This window comes from Pocillopora verrucosa, chromosome 3 (genome assembly GCF_036669915.1).
Source record: "Pocillopora verrucosa isolate sample1 chromosome 3, ASM3666991v2, whole genome shotgun sequence".
Lineage (NCBI taxonomy): Eukaryota > Metazoa > Cnidaria > Anthozoa > Scleractinia > Pocilloporidae > Pocillopora > Pocillopora verrucosa.
This window is the reverse complement of record NC_089314.1, coordinates 30,521,257-30,542,385: the sequence shown is the minus strand read 5'-3', so window position 1 is coordinate 30,542,385 and position 21,129 is coordinate 30,521,257. Positions and strand designations below refer to the sequence as shown.

General features: G+C 36.5%; 3 long non-coding RNA genes across 3 annotated transcripts; 1 reads left to right on the top strand and 2 right to left on the bottom strand.

The window, feature by feature from the left end:
• Positions 1-4,434: 4,434 nt before the first annotated feature.
• Positions 4,435-5,347, top strand: LOC131774637 (uncharacterized). Its single transcript, XR_009339410.2, has 2 exons — positions 4,435-4,763; positions 5,084-5,347. It is a non-coding gene; the product is annotated as an uncharacterized lncRNA (long non-coding RNA).
• A 5,518-nt stretch (positions 5,348-10,865) lies between these two features.
• Positions 10,866-12,342, bottom strand: LOC136279895 (uncharacterized). Its single transcript, XR_010717048.1, has 2 exons — positions 12,124-12,342; positions 10,866-11,107 (listed from the first exon to the last, which is right to left on the bottom strand). It is a non-coding gene; the product is annotated as an uncharacterized lncRNA (long non-coding RNA).
• A 4,835-nt stretch (positions 12,343-17,177) lies between these two features.
• On the bottom strand, positions 17,178-18,820 carry LOC136280053 (uncharacterized). Its single transcript, XR_010717116.1, has 2 exons — positions 18,669-18,820; positions 17,178-17,530 (listed from the first exon to the last, which is right to left on the bottom strand). It is a non-coding gene; the product is annotated as an uncharacterized lncRNA (long non-coding RNA).
• Positions 18,821-21,129: the final 2,309 nt, after the last annotated feature.

Below are 21,129 nucleotides of genomic sequence, written 5' to 3'. Positions count from 1 at the left end.
TTGTGTAATCTTCGAAGAAGGTCTCATTTTTTAGTCACCTACTAATCGCTATTCTTTAGATATGAAACTGTGGTGGTCTATCAAACAAACTAGGTCTAACTTGAACAGGGTAATTTAGAATTATTAACTGAGTTGATAATACTAAATTACCACCCTGTTAAAGCTGACGTTTCGAGCGTTAGCCCTTCGTCATTCCCTCTGACGAAAAGCTAACGCTCGAAACGTCAGCTTTGAAACTCTTTACTGTTGCCAATTTACGCTGGAAACTAATTTGATAGTACTAAAGTAACCTGTTATGCTCTCCCACTCACGCAGCACAACAGTTTCTCTAGAAATTTACCCCTCAATTTATAGGTCTAACTTTACATGCTCTCCTTTAAATTTCGATTTATTTTACCCACAGAGCATTTATCATTGCTTAAGTCCATCAAACGCCACTTTCAGTTTAATGGGAGTATAAATCTTCAGGGCAATTACACGAGGATAGCAAAATGTCACTTACACTGTATGACGCAAATGAGCATGAAACGAAAAATTGGAAACCTGAGTGTTTCTAATACAATATTTTTTTCAAGTTCATTCCTCTCTTGACTTTAAAAAGACCTTTTCGGACGAACGCAGGTTGAAAATAGGAGCCACTGACACACCGTGGCTTCAATATAACTTGATTTTGTAATTAAGCTAACAGCTTATCTGCATGTTGCGCTGCGTTTTATATTTCAAACATAGATATGTATGTTTATTACAAAGGAAGTTTTTAAAACGGTTAATGGGGTAATTTAAGGCCTCCATGATAAGATTATGATATCATGCTATCATATCATATCATGCTATGATATCACATGATGTGTGCGTATCATATGACTTTTAAATTAATTACGAGTAGTGATCGCACCGAGTTCTTGTTTGATTGCGTTGCTAGTCTGTTCAGTATGAAATTTCATAGCAGACTTGAATCATTTAATTGAATTGGACTATGGCCACTCTGTGTGCAAGGAGTAACGCGGTCTGAGAAATGGCACCTAACCTTGTACAAAGCTCGATCTGAAACTAGCTTGGTTTATTGACCAAATACTAGCTATTATCAGTCATTAGGAAACATGATTACCCCAATCCTACTGAAACGCTTCTTTTGTTCGATCTTCTCCTCTAGTCAATATTGTACATAAAAACCTTTAGCCGCCTTTGAAAAAGATGATGAATAAGATTATACCGGAAATAAAAATATTTCTTTCGACCCAAGGAGTAAAACAATTTTATAAGTTTCTAGAATTTTACTTTCACAATTTTTGACAAAATTCCAATTTTTATTGATTTTCTGTGTTATATATATTATGATGTTCATTTAAAGAAGTTCACTTCGTTGCTTGCGCAAAACAATAATTAATATCTGAGTCTCTCTAAAGGAATTAAATCTCTGAATCATAGATTTCGTGCTCCGATTCCCTAACACAGAGCTGCAAGGAGTACGATACCGATCGAGGTTGACATAAGGAGGTTGACAAACGTCCTTCGCACTGTAAGGATCAACAACATTGAAAGTGCCGAGTGAGCAAATTGATTAAGAAAGATGGTTAGTTTGCGGTTTTCTCATCATATAAAGGAGATGTTATTCGAATTTTCACAAGCGTGGGAGAGAGAAGAAGATCAATTCGCTGAGAAACAAACCTGTGTCGAAACTTTTTTTCTGCAGAAAGTAAAGAAAACAGAATAAGTACTTTGACAAATTTAACATTAATGGATCGGTACGAGCCAGAAAAATGATAAAAGTCACGGTAAACCATCCAAATTAGGTACGCAAAGGAAATAGCTAAAACACTTATCAAGATCAGCCTACCCTAATCGTAGTTAGGATAGTTGGGCAATGGATATAGACCGTGGTCTTGTTAATGCCGTAGTGTTTTTAGACCTCAAAAAGGCATTTGATACAGTAGATCACGATATTTTGCTACGAAAATTGCAATACTATGGGATTTGTTGGACCAGTCATCAATGGTTTGCTTCTTATTTAGATAATCGAACACAGATTTGCCATGTAAATTCTTGTAAGTCAACTCCGAAATATCTAAGATGTGCATGGTGTTCCCCAGGGAACAATTTTGGGACCCCTTCTGTTTTTAATATATATTAATGACTTACGACATTGTCTGACATATTCGGAACCCAGAATGTACGCAGATGATACCAGCCTAACGCTTGCCAGTACTGACTTTGATCATATAAATTATTGCCTTAATTACGACCTGAGTAATGTGTACGAATGGCTGAGTGCTAACAAGCTTACCCTAAATATGACAAAAACGGAGTTTATGCTTATTGCATCAAGGCAGAAGTTATTACAATTTACGGAAAGTCCTTCTCTTACTATAAACGAAATCGCAATAGAACAAGTAACCTCCGCTAAGTCCCTTGGAGTTTATGTCGATCAAAATATCAACTGGGAGTGTCATATTGAAAACATCTCTAAGAAGATAGCTTGTGCCATTGGTGCAATTTAACGAATTCGGCACCTCACTCCATTTAATGTTCTAATTAAAGTTTATAATAGCCTTGTTCAACCACATTTTGATTATTGTAATGTAGTGTGGGGAAACTGTAACAAGGGCCTTTCTGAAAAACTGCAAAGGCTTCAAAATCGGGCAGCTCGCATCCTAATGTCTGCGAGCTATGATAGTAATTTAGATGATTTGTTCCGGGCACTAGGGTGGCGAAGACTCTACTATCAAAGGTTGGAACAAAAATCTATCTTAATGTATAAAACTTTACATGGTATGACACCAGATTATCTAAGATCAAGATTTGAATATCGTGACAATATAAGTGCTTATCGTTTAAGGAATACGGAAAACAAATTAGTTCTTCCACAACCTCGAACTGATTATCTTAAGAGAAGTTTTTTGTACAGCGGAGCTCACTTGTGGAACGACTTACCCTTAGACCTAAGACAAGCGTCTTCACTGACCGATTTCAAATCTAAATTAAGTCGCCACAGTTTTAAAGTAATATCTTAATTTTAAATAAATTTTAGACACGGCCTCCATGAAAAGCAGATTTTTTATTTGTTTCTTTTATTTGAATTGTTATTATTAGATTTTATTATAGTTAGGAAGATAGATATACCTTTATAGATAATTAACAACTGATGGAAATACTGTGTATAAATAAAGTTATCTTATCTTATCTTATCTTAGTTGGCTCCGGAATAATCAAGAAGTGCTTATCTGATCTTTCTGATCTCGTGAAGCAATAAGTGGTTTTAACGTTTATTTTTTTTTTTTCTACTTCACACTCGAAAATTTCTATTATCTTTATTTATGAAATAATTATTGTATCCAGGAAAAATGAAGTAACATGCAGAGAAAGTCAAAAATATCTAAAAGAATGCAAATATGCCTTACGGCTAAAGAATTATGAAACAAATGGATGCATTTACACTCCTTCATGAGCGTAAAATTTTTTTCATGCGAGGTAATAAAAAAACTGGCATTTGGTATGTTTTCATAAGCCTTGAATTGTGTTGTTCCACAACTGGAATCACTATCACCAACATCTACAATAGGCCATTTTACAGATGTGTACTTAGTTGCCAAGCCTTTGATTTGGAGTGAGGCTGAAGGTGACCTTGTTGTGTTAGAGACCTGAATCTAGTTAGCATGATAACAAATTAATTTGCATTTCAAAAGCAGCAAGGTTTGTATCATAACATGGTCACCCTTAGCCTCACTCCTGTTCAAAGGCTTGGCAACCAAGCACACAACTGTAAAATGGACTATTCCGCACTAGTACACGAAAAACCAATTTCGCCCATTTGACCGTGGCCTTAATCACACTTAAAACAATGCCTTAAACATTAATTCAAGAGGACAATGAGGGCAATCGTATATTAAGCCCGTTTTGCAAAAAAAATTCATTGAAGCTTAGCACGGGTATAAGTTTTTTTTTTGTCTAGTTGTTTTGGTTTTTTGTACGTGTATTTTTCTTTTTTTTTTTTTACACTTCTAATTCACACGGATCAGTATCCATCTGCACTCAAATTTTCTTATTAGCAGCTTTATTTCTCTTCATGTTTAGTGATGTTTCTCTTATTTTACAAGTCTCTGTGCAATACATACTAAATTCCTCGTTTCCAAGGTACTTTAGTCGACGAGGAAGCTATTAGTCGTCACGGAAAGGGGATTTTCTAGTAATGGTAAAGAAACAGAAATTAACAGTTCGACATTTGATAGACACGAGGCAGTAATGTGATAATGGTCTGCAAAGGAAATAAACCTTTGCCACCAAAGTGAAGCTGGTACATTATCAACCACACTGATCGCATTATCGTAATCGAATATCACTACTCCAGTGAAAATTGAACTGACATGGAAATTGATTAACATGCAATAGAACGTTTTCAGATTAAACGGCAGATGTGTTTACACTTCTTTGTTTCTCTACAAGACCACAATACGTTTTAAGGAAGGAGGTTTTCGGAAGTAATACACCGCCTCTGCAATTAATTGTATAATACAGCAGGATGTAAATACATTTTTTTGGTGATATCCCGTGGATGGAGATCATATAAACGGAGCAAACGATTCCCAATTCATTCAATCATTAGTTTGGTCTAAACACAAGCAATAGCAGTGGTCGTTAGAAGTAGCTGTAACATGAAAACTTCAACCAGGGTTTGGATTCTATGTTGCTTTTTAATTTTGTCTTCTTCTGTCCAGTTCTCAAGCGCATATACCTCCGGCAACCAAGTTGGTAAAAGGACTTTTAAGGTAGGTATTAAATAATATATATTTTATCTTAGAGAAATTGTGGGATGATTGACAACGTTTAGTAACGATAAAATAAACTTAATTGAAACGTGTCTTAAATTTAGAGGCATCACCCTTACTTAAGGGAAAATAAATTTACTTTATGAACAACTTTTTTTTTTTCTTTTTACTTAACCCGTTCTTTACTGTTTCACTGACCACTGTTACCTCCATCGCAGTTACATTATCTAAGCTGATAAATTTCAGTACAGTTTTAAGCAATACCTTGACTTCGTGAGAACACTTCTCATTAAACACCCTCTTTGGTTCAATCCTTATAGTATGACAGAGATATTCAACCAATCTGCCAGTTCGCCTCCGAATATTGTGGTGTCCTGAGACCTGAGTTGCAGTCGCGTGACACAACTGGTGATGCGAGGCCGAAGCAAAGGGACATTATCCATGAATGAAAATAGCTAAATCAACGCCGCCCACGCCGCCATCGAATAAAATTGTACATGTTACTTTTGTAAATCATCGTTAAAGGAAGAGTTTAAGTTTGTTTAATTTAATGGCGGAATAAAAAGGTGGTTCATGATTGCAAATCATTTTGGAGGTTTTATTTATCACGATTAGGAGTAAGCAAATCTATTGGACCACTGACTTAACGATGAATTTTAAGGTAGTGCAACGGTGCGGCATGTTGATTACTTGCCTTAACGGCTCGTAATTAACAAGGGTTTTGTAACTGACGAGGATTTCCCGTGTTCTCCTCCGCATCCTCTTCCCTCTATATAAACTCCCCAAGCCTTAGTCTCCTCTCTTTGCAGCATTAGACTTACATTCACTCCCAGTCTACTGAATAACACCTTTTCGCTCGGACACGCTTGGTTCTGTGCTCGACCTATCTCTGTCACTACTTTAGAAGACGCGTGAGCAGACCGTCATGAACATGAGATTAGAATGCAGCCCACGTCCAAAGGGATCGGTTTTCCTAGCCAATCAGAGACCGCTTACCTTGTCCCTAGTTCGTCAAAAGCTTTCATTGCCCGAACTTCAATATAAAAAGGTCGTACAGAATTTGTATTTACATCCTTTATTACCGAAGATGATGGGAAGAATATAGCCTTTTAAGGCTATAAGTTACGAAATCTCCGCGGGCCTTGTGGTGAAAAAGTACATCCCTAAATTTAACAATCACAACTTTCGTAGTAAGTGAGATAAGTAATTCAGTTTATTTTCTCGATTTCTTAGTTTACAGCAAGAACAATAGTATGATACTTGATGCATTCAGGGGCATTAATAACACTCGCTGAAGAAACACGTAAAGATATGATCTAACGTTTTGCCAGCCGGGACATCGAGCCCCCGTCACACTTACACATGCGCACGCGAAATTCTATTCTAAACAGAGTCCTACACAACAGAATCTGATGCATTTTTGTTTCGCCGGATATTTTTGTAATGATGTCATTTACAAAGAAGCATAAATCTACCATTCTCACAGCGCTGAAGTTGTCGGGCGCTTTGAACTCTTCTTTTTAACCTGTCTTCTAAGGATTGCCCGATACGCTTTTCCGATGCAACGTTCTTCAGATCCTCTTTCAAGTCGTTGCCTTTACTTACATCTGAAAACTCACGCAACTGCTTAGTGTCCATGCCCAGCAACAGGACGAGAATAAGAGACAATAGACAAAGTAGCCTGGAACGAACCAACATCCTATCTTTTCGGTGTTTGGCCAAATTGACGAGATTCACTGCTTTGTTGTTCGATTCTAACAAACAAAATGCACCAAAAGAAATTATCTCAAGTTTAGTATTATCCATTCCGCAGTGCGAATAACAGCAGTTTGACACAGAAAAAAAAGATCTCAGATCAAAATTAATTTAAAAAATTTCATCATGACAAGTACATAAAAAGCAGCCAAGAATTGCGGATTCCAAACAATGATGTATGGTTTTGAGATTATGTGAGGAAATTATTTCAAAATGTCAACAAATGAAAATATAATTTTATTTTATGCACTCAGTCAATCATCAAGCAATATCAACTGCGTTGGCAACGTAACTGGGCCACCCTAAAGAGTTTCAAAGCTGACGTTTCGAGCGTTGGCCCTTTGTCAGAGCGAATGACGAAGGGCTCGAAACGCTCGAACGTCGGCTTTGGAACTCTTTACAGTGGTCGATTTATTTTGTCGACTCGGTTCATAATACTAAACTTCCCTGTTATACTCTGACGCAGCACCACAGTGTCTTGAGAAACTTTCTCTCTAAGTTGAACTTACCCCCTTCATAAACTGATTAAGAGTCTCATTGAGGACGAGAAGACGTCAAACGTTCGATAGCCCAATACAACGAAGATCAAAAGAAATATCACATTTGTAATTATCACTTCCATGTGATGGTAATTAAGGTGATCACAGAACCGATTTAGAGTACCGATAAATTTAAATTTGTCGTGGAGCTCGAAGTAGAACTGTCGCCGGTTATGATATATACATGTTATTTGCCGGCTGGGAGGTCCGTATGGTGAAAAACTGTGAACGAGGTCTTGAAAATACAGCATTTCCAAGACCGAGGTCACAGTTTTTCACCATACGGACTGATCCTTAGCCGGTAAATAACATATTTATTTTTTTAAACTTGACGAAATTCTTTCCGAAAGAACCCGAATGATTTAGGGCTGTAAATACGGCAAGATCTTCCATAAACTGAACAATTTTTGAGCGAGTAAATGATAGTTAAAATAGAGGTGATGCAAATTAAAGAGAGATGCCTCACCGAAACATTTTCATTTGCGTAACGATGAAGGTCATTTAAAAGGCTTCCAAACAAACTTTGAAACATTATTTTTACAAGTATCTGTCACAATCTGACACCTGTCAATTAGAGAGCGCGTAAGAAAAGAAAAAGCGCAAGAACATTTGAAAAACAACGAAACTAGTTTGGCAAGAACTGTCACACATGCCAATGTTTTCTTCAAAAACACTCAATGATCTAACGGAAAGTATTATTCACTCTCATCGACGATTCATTCATGTACGAAGATTTACCTCTGTTCACTAAGTAAACGGCGAGGAAAGTAATTGTGAGTAAATTCAAATTTTTTATTTTGAAGTCGTGAGAGTTTGCTCGTTTGTTTGCTGCAATGGCGTGTGTAAATCTAGTCTTTCCTCCACAAAAACTAAATTCGAATGGCACACTCCAATGAGACACAAGGGGATTTAATGCGGCCTTTTCTCAGTAAATTCCTTCAGTTTCTGTAGTACAATTTACGGTACAAATGTCTAAATTGAACAGACTCGGAAAGACTCACCGAGAGCGTATATTTGTTGTAAAACTGAATATAAAACTTTGTTCGCTCTTTCACCACCAACAAATTGTTTGAGAAAATTCAGATATTAAATGAATGAAGTTCCTTCGTTCAGTTTAACTGTAACCAAATACCTCACGTTTTAACTTTCTAGATACTTTTTGTGAACGATTAAAATTAATTGCAGACGGTTTTTAGGCCGCTAGTCAACAAACGTAATGACACTATTGCTTAAACAAATTCTTTCTGAAACCAATATTTTTCTGTCAACCACAGTGATTTGAGAGAGAGAAAAGAGAGGATTCACAAGTTATTTATCGGCTTGAGGTAGTGACCGACGTGTTTGCTTAAAAATACTGCCCAGCCGGAAAAACGAGATATATTTATGAAAAATGGCAACGAAATTTGGGATGTACTTGGCGACTCACGAAAGCGTTACCGTGCCCGTGGGCAGAGATAGGAAAATACTGACTGGGTTGAGAACCAATCAGATTGCAGGATTCATTACCGTGCCCTCTAAGAAAAAAATAATAACATTTATTTATATTACATACGCCGTTACAGGTAAACTGAACAATGGAACTTTCATTCATTTAATGTCTGAATTTTCTCAAACAATTTGTTCGTAGTGAAAGAGCGAGCGAAGTTTCAATTTCGAGCGAGCGAAGTTTTAATTAAAAAAAAACATTTTAGCGCACGCTTGTTTATCAGAAACAGGCCTGTTTTAAGCAGCCCATTAAATCAATGATCTTCCTACTTTGATTCAAAAGTGAAACATTTAGAAAGAAAAGCAAGCAAACAAATCTAAATGAATAATGAAAAAGAATACGAAAGAGAAAAGAAAAACATGAATACTTTTAACACCTTGGATATCTTAATTTTTTTTTAAGCTGCAAACAGATTAATTATGTAAATTTATAACAGTACGCCTTTTTTGTCAAGGTGGTTAAAGATTTTTGAAAGGGCGATGGAAACAGACATTCAGCAAACTCTCCACAGATATTTTGATCGTAAGTTTTGACAGGAATTTCCAAAAAAACGAAATTGATGGGTTTTCATGACTACGCTCAGAAATCGATAAACGCGCTTTGGGCTATGAGAGATTTCTTAAGTGTAATAAAACATTCAAATGAATCTAAAAAAGATTAAGAATATTATCTGCGAATAAAACCCTTGGTGAACTCCATACGAGGTAGAAATAAAAACGAGGGACATGTTGGAGATATTTTATCCTAGTTTTCTCACTGATTTTAGTGATGCATAACGAGTATGAATCAGATTGGAAAAAAGTAAACATTGAGGCAGGTTGGGTGTTTAGAGTGACATGGAGGACTAGATGCCAAATGGTCGATCCAAATGTCAAAATAAAGATCGTGGTTTAAACTTGTTAGGAAACTAGTTTTAAATGCGGTTTTGAAAAAGCCAAATATCAGCATTGAAATGAGTCTTGATCAATCCCATGGCTAAAAATTTTAAAATGATCTCTGTATCATGAGACAGTTTACAAGCGAGCAAACTTACCTTTAACGCTCGCACCTCGTATAGTGACGATTCGATTTCCAGAATGTGATATTTTAATATTTTAAAAGTGCCTTAATATCGCTGCCAATTCAGGTTTAAATTAGTTCATTTCCTCTTGTCATTTACCACCGGTCTGAAATGATAACTGCCTATAACCAATATTCCTTGACCGACACCTTGTCAGTTTTCAACACAATTCAGGAATATCTTTCTGAGTCAAACTTATGACCACGTAACCTCGTTTAGTCATAGATAGGGTGAAATCTTTCATAAAATTGTTCACCAATTTTTAACAAGAATTCCCATGACTCAATTCTGAGAAAATAGGAGATGAAAAAGAAGCAAAAAGAGTATACTTGAAGATCATCGTTATTCTTTGATTAACCAAATGATTCTTAAATATTTGCATCTGTCAATCGTTCATAATCAGATCGTCTTTCTAATTTGTTGTTCACCAGCACCGCTTAAAAATTATGATGTACACTGATCTCAGCGTGAACCATCCTCTGTAGGCTCTCAAACAGACCTTCCAGCGTCTCTCAAGACAAAATTCTATCAATGTTAAGTATTCTTAGTGACTAATAGATGACCTCTTAACCCTGACAAGAGAAACATAATTGATTACTCCAACTTTCGATTTGAAGTATCCTTAAATTATACAGTAAATTTAAATTGCGTATTGATTGGACAAAGTCCTCAGGGAGTTTTTCTTTAGCGTTTTTTAGGTTCTGTAATTAACACAGAAAATGTATTCAATGTTTAAGGGTATAATTGTTTAAACTTTCTAAAGAAATAAAAGGAGTGAAATATATTATTGAAGCTCACTTATAATTAGACTCACATAGGCGTGTCCCCAGTCGCTCGTGACGGTAAAATCTAGGCGCACTTTTCATAAAATTTACACACCTCTTTTAAGTAAATTTCATATGCATATGAGGGCAATGTTTTTATAGCGAAAATTGGAATTGGCTTTGTCGCAGTGAGCAACACATTCGTACCTTTTTCTTTTACAAGTCACGGATTCTCAGTAAACCAGGTAAAAAGCGCGAGAAATCTGGCAAAGCATTCGAATAGTACTCACTAAATTGCTTGTTATACAGGCTAGTGGATGTACTGTTTTGTTAATGAAAACTATTAATTTCCCATGCATCTATTTCCTGCTTGGTGGCTTCATGGTTGCGTAAGGCCCGAATTCCTAACCACAAATTTATTTTCAATTCAAGAGTTCGATAGACTTGCTTAGTCCACAAGAAATGAAACTTTGCATGATGTAACACTACGTACTTCGCTCTTTTTTTCAGTCTCTTTAATGATCAAACTTCCTCTTTCAACGCTAAAACGCTACAGAAACAACAATTTTCTTCGATGGCGCCGTGAATTGTGCTATTTTCGCTCATCAATAAAAAAACTCAATGTCTCTTCTCTTGAGCCTAGCGTCTTCAGCCATTGAGTCACGTGATTGCTGCTCAGGTCCCAGGGCACCACATTGTTCGTAGGCTAACCGGCAAATATCTTGAAGATTTCTTTCATGCTTTAAGAATAAAGAAAATAGGGTTTTATTTAGGGAGTGCTTTACGAAGTCTAAGTATTACTTGGAATACCTAGAACTAGAATACGTAGAATTACCGTAGTTATTCGGTTATAAGGCGCACTCGGCTATAAGACGCACCCCCAATTCGGCAACTTCATTATTGCATGTTTTCAAACTGAGAAAATCGCTGAAATACTTGGTTATAAGGCGCACCGTTGTTCGGGGAGTAAAGATCGGTCAAGTTTATTGTAAATTCTTTCATAAACTTACAAAAAAGCGAAAAAGTCGCCTATTGATTTTAGTTTACCGTTAATTAACAAAAGCAGAATTGTCGCACACGCGACCACGCGCACAAACAAAAGCCTTGATTAAACAAGAATTAACGTACCGCCAAGAATGCAGGTCGCAGTGCACAAAAAAGGCTGAATGGATGAAGAAGGTATTTATCTCTTCGCTTGTTTATTTTCGTTTCGTTTTGTGACGTATCAAATTACTAAGCACGCGCTCTCGAGCACGTAACATATCTATGCAAATTTGAATTCACTTGTCTTTTCAGAACCGCCATATTTATAAAAGTCAATGCTCAACACTGTGTGTCCTTTTATTTGCTTGAAATCGTACCAGTAACTGTGATAAAAAAAATTGTTTCGGAAAATATTCGCCTATAAGACGCACCCAAACTTTGGCGGTAATTTTTAGTAGAAATTAGGAATTTCTTGAAAAAAACGGTGCGCCTTATAACCGAATAACTACGGTAAGTTATTTGAACCGTACTGATATATTCACCGTAGATCACTGACGGAAGTGATGGCCTGTGCACCAGTGAACCAGTAGTCAAAGAAAAGTTTGTAATAAGGAGGAAAATATTGTTTATAAAGTAAATCTCATTGCTCTGAAGTAAAAGTGATGCCCCCAAATTTAAGACATAACTCACTAAAGTCCATTTTACCGGTACTAAACGTTGCCATTGACAAAACAATTTCTCAGAGATGAAATAAAAAGTATTCAATACCTACCTTAGAAGATCTTCTACCAACTTGGTTAGAGACAAATGCGTCCGAGAACTGGAGAAATGAAGACAAAATAAAAAAGAAACAAAGAGTCGAAGTCATGGTTGAAGTTTTCATGTTAAAGCTTCTTCGAACGTCCACTGCTATAACAACTCTTAATTCTCAGCTATGATTTCAGTGAATTGGAAACCGTGTGCTCCGTTTATATGACCTCCATCCTTGGGATATCACAAAAAAAATTATTCATATCCTGCTCTGTTAATGCCCTAATGGCAGAGGCGGTACATTACTCCCTAAAACTTCCTTCCTTAAACGCATTATTTGAATGAAGGTGTTGAAAAGAAACAAAGAATTGTAAATACATCTGCCGTTTAATGTGAAAACGTTCTATTGCATGTTAATCAATTTCCTTGTCAGTTCAGTTTTCATTGGTGTAGTTTACGATTCTTCAGAGTGTTTAGTGTTATGATGTCGAACAAACAAAACTGCTAAACTTAAATATTTTCAAAAGTCTTCCTTAAAAACCTAAACTTCTTGTTGCTGTGCAATGTTAGTTACAAAAGATTAAGGATTTTAATATTCGATTACGATAATGCGATCAGTGTGGTTGATAATATTCTAGCTTCCCTTTGGCGGCAAAGGTTTATTTCCTTTGCAGACCATTATCACATTACTGCCCTATGTCCATCAAATGTCGAAATGTTAATTTCATCACTAGAAAATCCCCTTTCCGTGACGACTAATGGCTTCCTTCTCGACTAAAGTACCTTGGAAATGAGCAGTGCATCATGTATTGAATAGAGAGTAGTAAACTTACAAAAAATATCACGAAACAAAAGAGACACTAAACTGCTGATGGTAAAACTCAAGCAGAATTGTAAAGTAATTCATGCATGTGGAGTTGAGATGTAAAAAAGAGAAAAATTCCCTTGTTTAGCTTCATTGAGTTTTAGTTAAAGTAATGGCGTTGTTTTGTTAATAATTAACATCTGTTTGCAAGGCGGGTCCAATATTGGACACACGATCAATGGGCATTGTCTTCTTGAATTTATGTTAATGACTTCGTAAGTATGATTACGGCAACAGTCAGATGGACGAAATTAGTTTTTCGTGTACTATTGCGAATTTATAGATGTTAGTACTAGTGAATTCTTAGACTTCTTAATCTTTTGTAAGGCTTCTTAGAACATAACAAAGTGCTAATTTTCCTTATTACTTGGCATTAAAAACTATTGCGCTCCCTCATGTCTCCTCATGTCCTTTTACATTTTGTTTCCGCGCCCCCTACCTTTACCTATAAAGTTCTGTAAATAGAGTGGCTAGCTTTCTTAATTCCAAAATCCCCCAGATGTAGGCTTGTCAGATTTACATATGCTGTCACTAAGTAATAATAACTTATTTCCAACGACATGTCGAAAGATTTTATGTGGGTGCGAATGTGTTAGTTCTCGATTTATTAAGTAATCAATCACTTATTAATTAATGTTTCTCTTACAAGTTTTAAAAAACAAAAAGACTACAGGTGAGAATTTTTTTTGGCACACTTTGGTTAAATCTTCATAATGATTTGAGTGACATACTTGTTACTTCATCCCGGACAGAAAGCAAGGCATTGGACAGAAACGACTGGTCCATTTTCTGCCCTTCGAGGTACGATTCTAATAAAATTATAACCTATGAATATTTTCAAGAAATAACTCAGACCAAGCATTAGATAGTAGGGTTAATCTGCAGACATCCTCCAAGTTTATACCCGCAGGGAATTGGATGACCTGATGACCTTTATCTCTTCCGTTTTAACATGAACTTGCGCAGAAGAGTGCTAGCAGTGCGAACGTACGTATGGAACGCAGTCATTTTGAAAACTTCATTGAAGTTACTCCGATTTCTGTTGCATCAGTGAAGGAACAGGAATATCACTTCTTCTTTTTCTGAGCAAGATGCTGGCCAAATCGCATTGCCTTTGACTATTTAGTGTTTTGTAAATTTTCCGTTACAATATCTTGTACCCTTTTAAGAGGGTCTCAATGGGATGATGGCTTTTACGGCTGACGGTTAAATTTTTGAGTAATGTTACGGCTAACGGTTCATTTCTTTCCGTTACGCTTAAAAGAAAGAGTTTTAAGTTTAAAGTCTTTCACGACTAACCGTTATTATTGTTTTTCCTTTTTGGCGTTTGACGCAATTACGGCTAAAGGGTTAACCTCACTGAGACTCTCATTTGAGCCATGCTCTGTGAGAGGATAAACACTGTTTGAGGTAAGTGTCAAGAAACAAGACAGTCAGTCTTGTCAATGCTCAACCTTTGTGTTCGCATTCCAGCAAAATACCAACAAAAACGACTTTTAAATGATCAAAGGAGGGTTCATGGTGATACAAACCTGTCTAACTTGTCTTCCGCTTACAAATTCATGCGTGACATGCTTTTGTTCTTTTTTAATTCAATTCAATTAATCTCCTTTGGACAAAAGTGTAAATACATTTCAAAACAGAAACAATCTCCGTGTGTGGTGATTCAGAATGTTTAATATTGTATCCTTGACAAGGAAATTCAACGTCTCTGTTCTTTCACACACGGTTTTGCACCTTCAGCCTCTGTGTCACGCGCCTGCTGTTGAGGGCTTGAAATACCACAGTGCTCGTGGGCGAAATATCAGATGTCTGTAATATTTCTATTATGCTGAAGGAAAAAATAGAAAAGTTTGAGACTTCGGTGCAAGAGTGATAATCCTAAATTGTAAACACCGCAAAATAACTTACATTATTCACAGCTGCCAATAAACTCACAATCTATTTGAGTTATTTTTATTTTTATTTACATCATCTATTTCTATAAATGTTCTCTACAATAACTTGGCTGAAGAAAAAGGAGTTTGTAAACTACACAAATTATAATTATCAAATTATAGCATAAAAAAGATGAAAACCTAACCAAATCGTTGTCACTGTGAACATAATGCCTCTTACATACTGAACGTGAATGATGCGGGTTGAAGCTGAATGAGAAATATAATAATACAGTAGGTCCTAAGCGTCATACTCATAGTTGGCACACATATTGACAGATATGCGTTAAGGAATGAAGCAAAGCAATTCTTCTTCTCGAGGGTTTTTACGAAGTTTAGCGTGGAAGAGGCGCAAAACATTTTGTTCTCACATCGCTAATTAATCTTACATTAATTAGAGAGTCTCAAAGGGGTGATGGCTTTTACGGTCAAAGGTTAGCATTTTGGCCAATTTACAGCTATCGATTAATATAACAGGGTAATTTAGTATTATCAACTAAGTTGATAAAGTAAATTGGCCACCGTTAAGAGTTTAAAAGCTGACGTTCTGAACGTCACTCCTTCGTCATTCGCTGTGATGAAGGGCTAACGCTCGAAACGTCAGCTTTGAAACTCTGACGAAGGTCAATTTACGTTATCAACTCGGTTGACAATAACAAATTACCGTGTTATACTCTCCCACCAATGTAGCAGCACAGTTTCTTTAGAAACTTACCCCCTTTGTCGGTTGATATAGTTCCATTACTGTCAACACAAATATCCTTTACGGTTAACTTTTTTTACGACTCACGGTTAAAATTTGCCAATTTTTATATCCAACGGCTAAATTTTTTAGCCGTTTACTGCTAACAGTTAACTCCATGGAGATCAAAAATTAATTAATTTATCACGTACTGGGCAGAATTACTGAGCGACACTGAGGACATTTTTTTTATCACGAGGGCACTCTTGGTAATCAAGAGAATGTATGATAGCTTGATCCTGGTTGACATTTGCTTAGCAGCAGAAGGTTTAGTTGAGATATGCTGATGAAAGTTGTTTTTTTCAGATAACGGCTGCCCCTGTTAGAGCCAGCGAGTAATATTATGGGCACGAATTCATGCAAAGAATTGATAATAATAAAAGAAAAGGAGAACTGACATCTAGACCAGAATGTTTTAACAATGGGAGAAAAGATTAAGTCAGTCCTCTTCGTGCTTCTATGCACGGAGGGCCTTGACCAAACAACGCCTACCATTTCTACCAGTTGCCTTTCGGCAAAATCGTCAACTCCCCCAAGTTGATTTCGCCTCGACGAATTTGGCTAAAATTCGTCGAAATCGTCAAATCCGCCGACCTGATTTCGCTTTGACAAATTTGACTGAAGGTCGCCAAAATCGTCAAATCCATCAACCTTATTTGACTTTCATGAATTTGACTAAATCGTTAAGTCCGCCAAATCGAATTTGACAAATATTCACCAAAATCGTAAAATCCATGAACATTCACTCGGTTTGACGAAATTTCATCAAATCTATAATTTCGTTACTACGTGCATTTCTGAATATAAGTGGTCAGGTTGCCCCATGTCCATCCTCTGTCTCTCATTTCTCTTTCTATGGTTCTCCTCCAGGTTTCCTTAGGCGGCCCCTCTTTCATCCACCTTCGCAAATCCATCGGATGGCTATTCTGGGACGATCCAACTTTTTTTCTTCTCTAAACCTGCTTCGTGACGGGTTGTATACCCATTCTTCGGTGCAGCTCATCGTCGGAGATAATGGCAGGCCAAAATTGAAACATGCAGAGAATATTCCGCATGCTTCTGTTCTGGTAGTTCTCTGGCGTTTGGCAGATGGTCTTCGAGACCTCCCATTATTTTGCTTTTTGTTTTTGTACTTTGCGTTTTTGGAAGAGTTACTTACTCTGCCATTAATAGCCAAGGTGTAGAGATTACGGTACATCTTTGTTAAACGAGAAGGCCAGAGTGACTGACTTCCTACAGTTTTCATTGAAATACAACCATTCTTTTAATTTATTTTAAGACCCTGAGTGTTGAACCAGTTTGGGGACTGTGGCTAGAACCCTCGATCCAGGCAGCCGGGCGCTTCTTCAAACGATCCAACCACACAACATGGAGGTTCACCAGATGAATACATGGTAAACATTTGACCTTCAAGACCCAGTATTGGCCAGCATGCATTGTGCGCCTCGGTTTTTGTTATGGTTTTCACGAGAGCAAGGCTTGTTTTGTTTTCTCTGAGTTAATGGAATAATCAACATCGAGTTAAAACTGGGTCTTTGAAAATATGTTTATTATTTTAAGTTAAAAGGACAAATAAAACTCATCTCTCATTAGGTCGTTTTGACTAGAAAGGAACTTTAGTGAAGTACCTCCTGATACTACATCGTTACGAGATTTATCTGTTAATCTTTTGACCGAATTATTAACTATAGCGAAAAATAAATTTCGTTTAATGACCATCATTAAATACATTCAAGATATGATTTATACGAAGTACATTTCAATAATTTTCTCCTAATTTCCTTGGAAGACTTCTTTTGGTTGAATGTCGATCTCCTCTTTCTGGACATAACTCGATCACAGAATGGCACAGGTTATGAAAATCCCTTTTGGACTGAAGTTCCTCCTGCAATGAATTCAAAGACGATGAGCTCAACTAAATGATAATAATTTATTCTATCACTGATTTTAAAATACCCTTAAAATAACCGTCGGCCGAACGAGTTTAGTAGACATCCGTTTATATGATAAATCTCAACCGGAATTCCGTGCTCTACTTTCTGCCCGATTTCTGTTCCGGAAATTACCGCTCCCGTTTAAGAGGATATATGCAGATGTGGAAAATTTCTCATCATTAAAAAAATTTCAAGTCGGTCACCCAAGTGCAAAAGCACGAACCTTCATGTCTTCTTTCCTTAATAGGGACACAGTTTTCATCTAGTAAACTTTCCAGTCCAGTTCAGTTTTTATTTGAAATCCTTCTCCTTATTGATGATCGAAATATAAAAAATGTATTCGCAGAAAAAATAAGTGCCGTGGCACATCTTTGGTACTTAAAATTCAAGTCAGTGCAGTACATCATAGTATCGGAATAACCATCGCGGCTATCTCAAATTTTGTTTGCTTCTCAAATTTAAAATTACAAATTGGTTGGTGGCAACACCTGGGTGGAATAAACTTAGTGGGACTTGCAAATACATGTTGTAACTCTCCCGTGCAAGTTGACAATTTATCGAGTTTTATCTTTAACGGCCAGAAGAAGGGTCAGTTCTTTTTTTTTTAATTGTGATTTTAGACTCAGCTTACTTTCAAGTGTCCAACTCGCCACAGATGTGTTCATCCGATCACGATGCTAAAGCGAGCACTTAGCTGTTTTTATTCATTGTTTTGGCCGGAACAATTTCCATCTCGGCTTTTGATCTTACTCTTAAGCCTGTCAATCACATTGACATATTACTTTCGTAACAATCACAATGACAAGTAAGAAGTGTGATCTCCTTGCAAAGGTGGATTCTCCTTGAGAATCAGTTTTTTTTTTACGTGCTAATTTTGTTTTAATCAAAAATTCGTATGCTGAAATTTACTAGCTTCTCAACGAAATCCGACTGGCTATCTTGATCTTTTTCAAGATAGGAGTATCACTTTTAGATGGAGGACATGGATTGAGCAAAGAAAAATAAGATACATGACAGATGATGAATAAGATAGTAGAAAATTATATTGACTTAGTTATACATCATGTGCACAAATGTAAAACTTGTTACCTTGAGCAGTCTTCTTCCAACCTGGTTTCCTACAAAAGCCTCGGAGAGGCACAAGGAACACAACAAAACATAGACCAAACCAATGATTTTATAACTCATTCTTTACAGTTTCTATCGCGTGTTTTTAAATTTTTCTACTGCTTCGCCACCTCTTCCAGGCTTATCTTTATTTCCGTACAACTGCTTAAGCCTTTCTCAGTATTTATATAAGTTTTGCCTTTGAAAATTTATGTCGTTATGTGTAATGGAGTGGGTTTCGTTGTTGATAATTACTTAGACTAAATTTTGGAAGCCACATTACGAATCTATAATTGCGCCGAGTTTACACAGATGTGTTGGATGAGGCCGTCTTAACAAATGGTGATTCAATTTGAGGTGTTATTGTGTAAAGCGGCTGATTAATGGGACGCCTACACCCACTTTGATTATGAAGACACCTACCATATGATGTTGAAAGTGTGGGTACTTTGTATGGGTTAATCCTCGTACGCACTAAGTTCTTCAGACAGTTTATTTTCCTACGCAGGTGAAAATGGCGAACCGTGGGTAATATAAATGTTCTTGCGCAGAGCTAAACATCTTTTCAGGTTAACAGTATTGACGCGATCTTTCAAGTTAGAACGATGTCGCTACATTAAAAATGAGATAATCGAACGATTTTTTAAGACCCTTTAGTATTCAATGCGATTCGTCGGTCTGTAAGTTTTTCCATTCAGTCCTATCTGTTCATTGCGATAGAAAAATTAAGCATGAGATATTGCGATCGCAAACAATAAGGTCCACCACTTTGACCATATATCAACGAAGCCGATGTTTTAGAACTTAGATGTCGTTACTGCGTGTATGATTTGAAATGACAATAAACGTGTCAAATGATTAGGAGGGCAGAAGTAATTTCATAAGAAAAAAATTTCCTAAACGGATCTCGAGCGGAAGATAAACAAATTCTTCAATATCATGGTAAAGAAGTGACATTTGAGAACTCAAAATTGAACGATGAAACTCGTCTAATCGAATAAAGGAAACCGCATCTTGGCCAGAGATGTGGTGTTTATTGTTAACAATCGACGAAACTATTATGTGAAAGTAATTAAGTAACTCTGGAGATGATGGAAGTAAGAGTAGGTTCAAATGATCCTCTCAGCTCTCAATCTGGACAATAACTCGCCATTTCTTTAAAATGCTCGGTTCCTTTGAATTATTTCGTCATGCAATTAAAAATTCGCCGGCAAAAGCAAAGCAAAAAACTCTGTGGAGAAGCACTTACAAGACCGCTCTTGAACTTTTAAGAAAAGCTGTTTAAAAGATCATGAAAATAATTTTCAATTTACTTTTTTTTCTGAAAATTACCTCAGAGCGGTTTATTTGTAGTTACTTTTATTATGGTGGTTCGAAGGGTTATTATAGACAGCTGAAAAGAAACAAAGAAAAACAGCCTGACTTTGTTTATTTTCTTTCTCTTTGAGCTTGACTAAAACAGAAGAAAACAAGATGGTCTAAGATCAAAAGAGAAAAATTTCTATCCTTTCTGATAATCCAGCCGATTAACTCACAAGTTCAACAGCTCTATATTTCGCTCTCTCTGTAAAAATTTTGACAGGTTCAAACTGACTTCTTAAAAAAAAAAACTATCATTCCATTTTTATCTTCTAAGTTTCTTAATTCTGTAAACGATCCGGAGTGCTTTTTCCTTGAGACGGCCACTCAACATTAAACTTAAGTGGCCAAATTTTTAATTGTCAAACTCATAATATCTTTCGAAGGTTAATTGTGGGTTTTGAAGTTATTCTCAGCCCTCCTCTTTTCAAACAAGAGGCTGGTCGCTTTATCTGAGAAGTTCTTTGGCGGCACAATAAGTAATATAAAGCACGGACGGAACTTTTTAAAGTACCTCACTTTTCACCCCAGGAGATGCTAATTAGTAAATTGTCACATTCCACGAATTTTACCTCATAAAGTCGAGAAGAAAATTTTCAAAGGATATAACATTCTGTCACCAACAGTCTCAACTTCCAGCTTTTGCTATAATAAAGATAAACTTTGAAGATGGCTATTCTTTTTCCCATTAACCATTTCAATGGATTGATTTTACTGATCATGACTGACAAGTTCCTGAAAAACGTAAATGGCGCTCGAAATTGGCAAGAATGCGCCTGCTGGTAAATATTCAAATGTATCATTGTTGGTGGATGAGATCGTTTCATTCAGGAGTTTCATTTTTTTCATTCAGGAGGATCCAGGACCCTCTTCATTCAGGAGTATGAAATGATGCTTGAGAGATGTTCGTAAATACTGAAAAATACTGAGCCTGGTTGGCGTGCATGATGTTGGGCATACGCTTTAGTGGTGGGGTATCAAAATCCTAAAAGACAACACTGTCCTCATGAAAGCTTTTTATGGTGAAAACAAACTTTTCTTTAAAGCTGCCGGGATGTGAAATTTAGCTTCGTAACTTACTGTA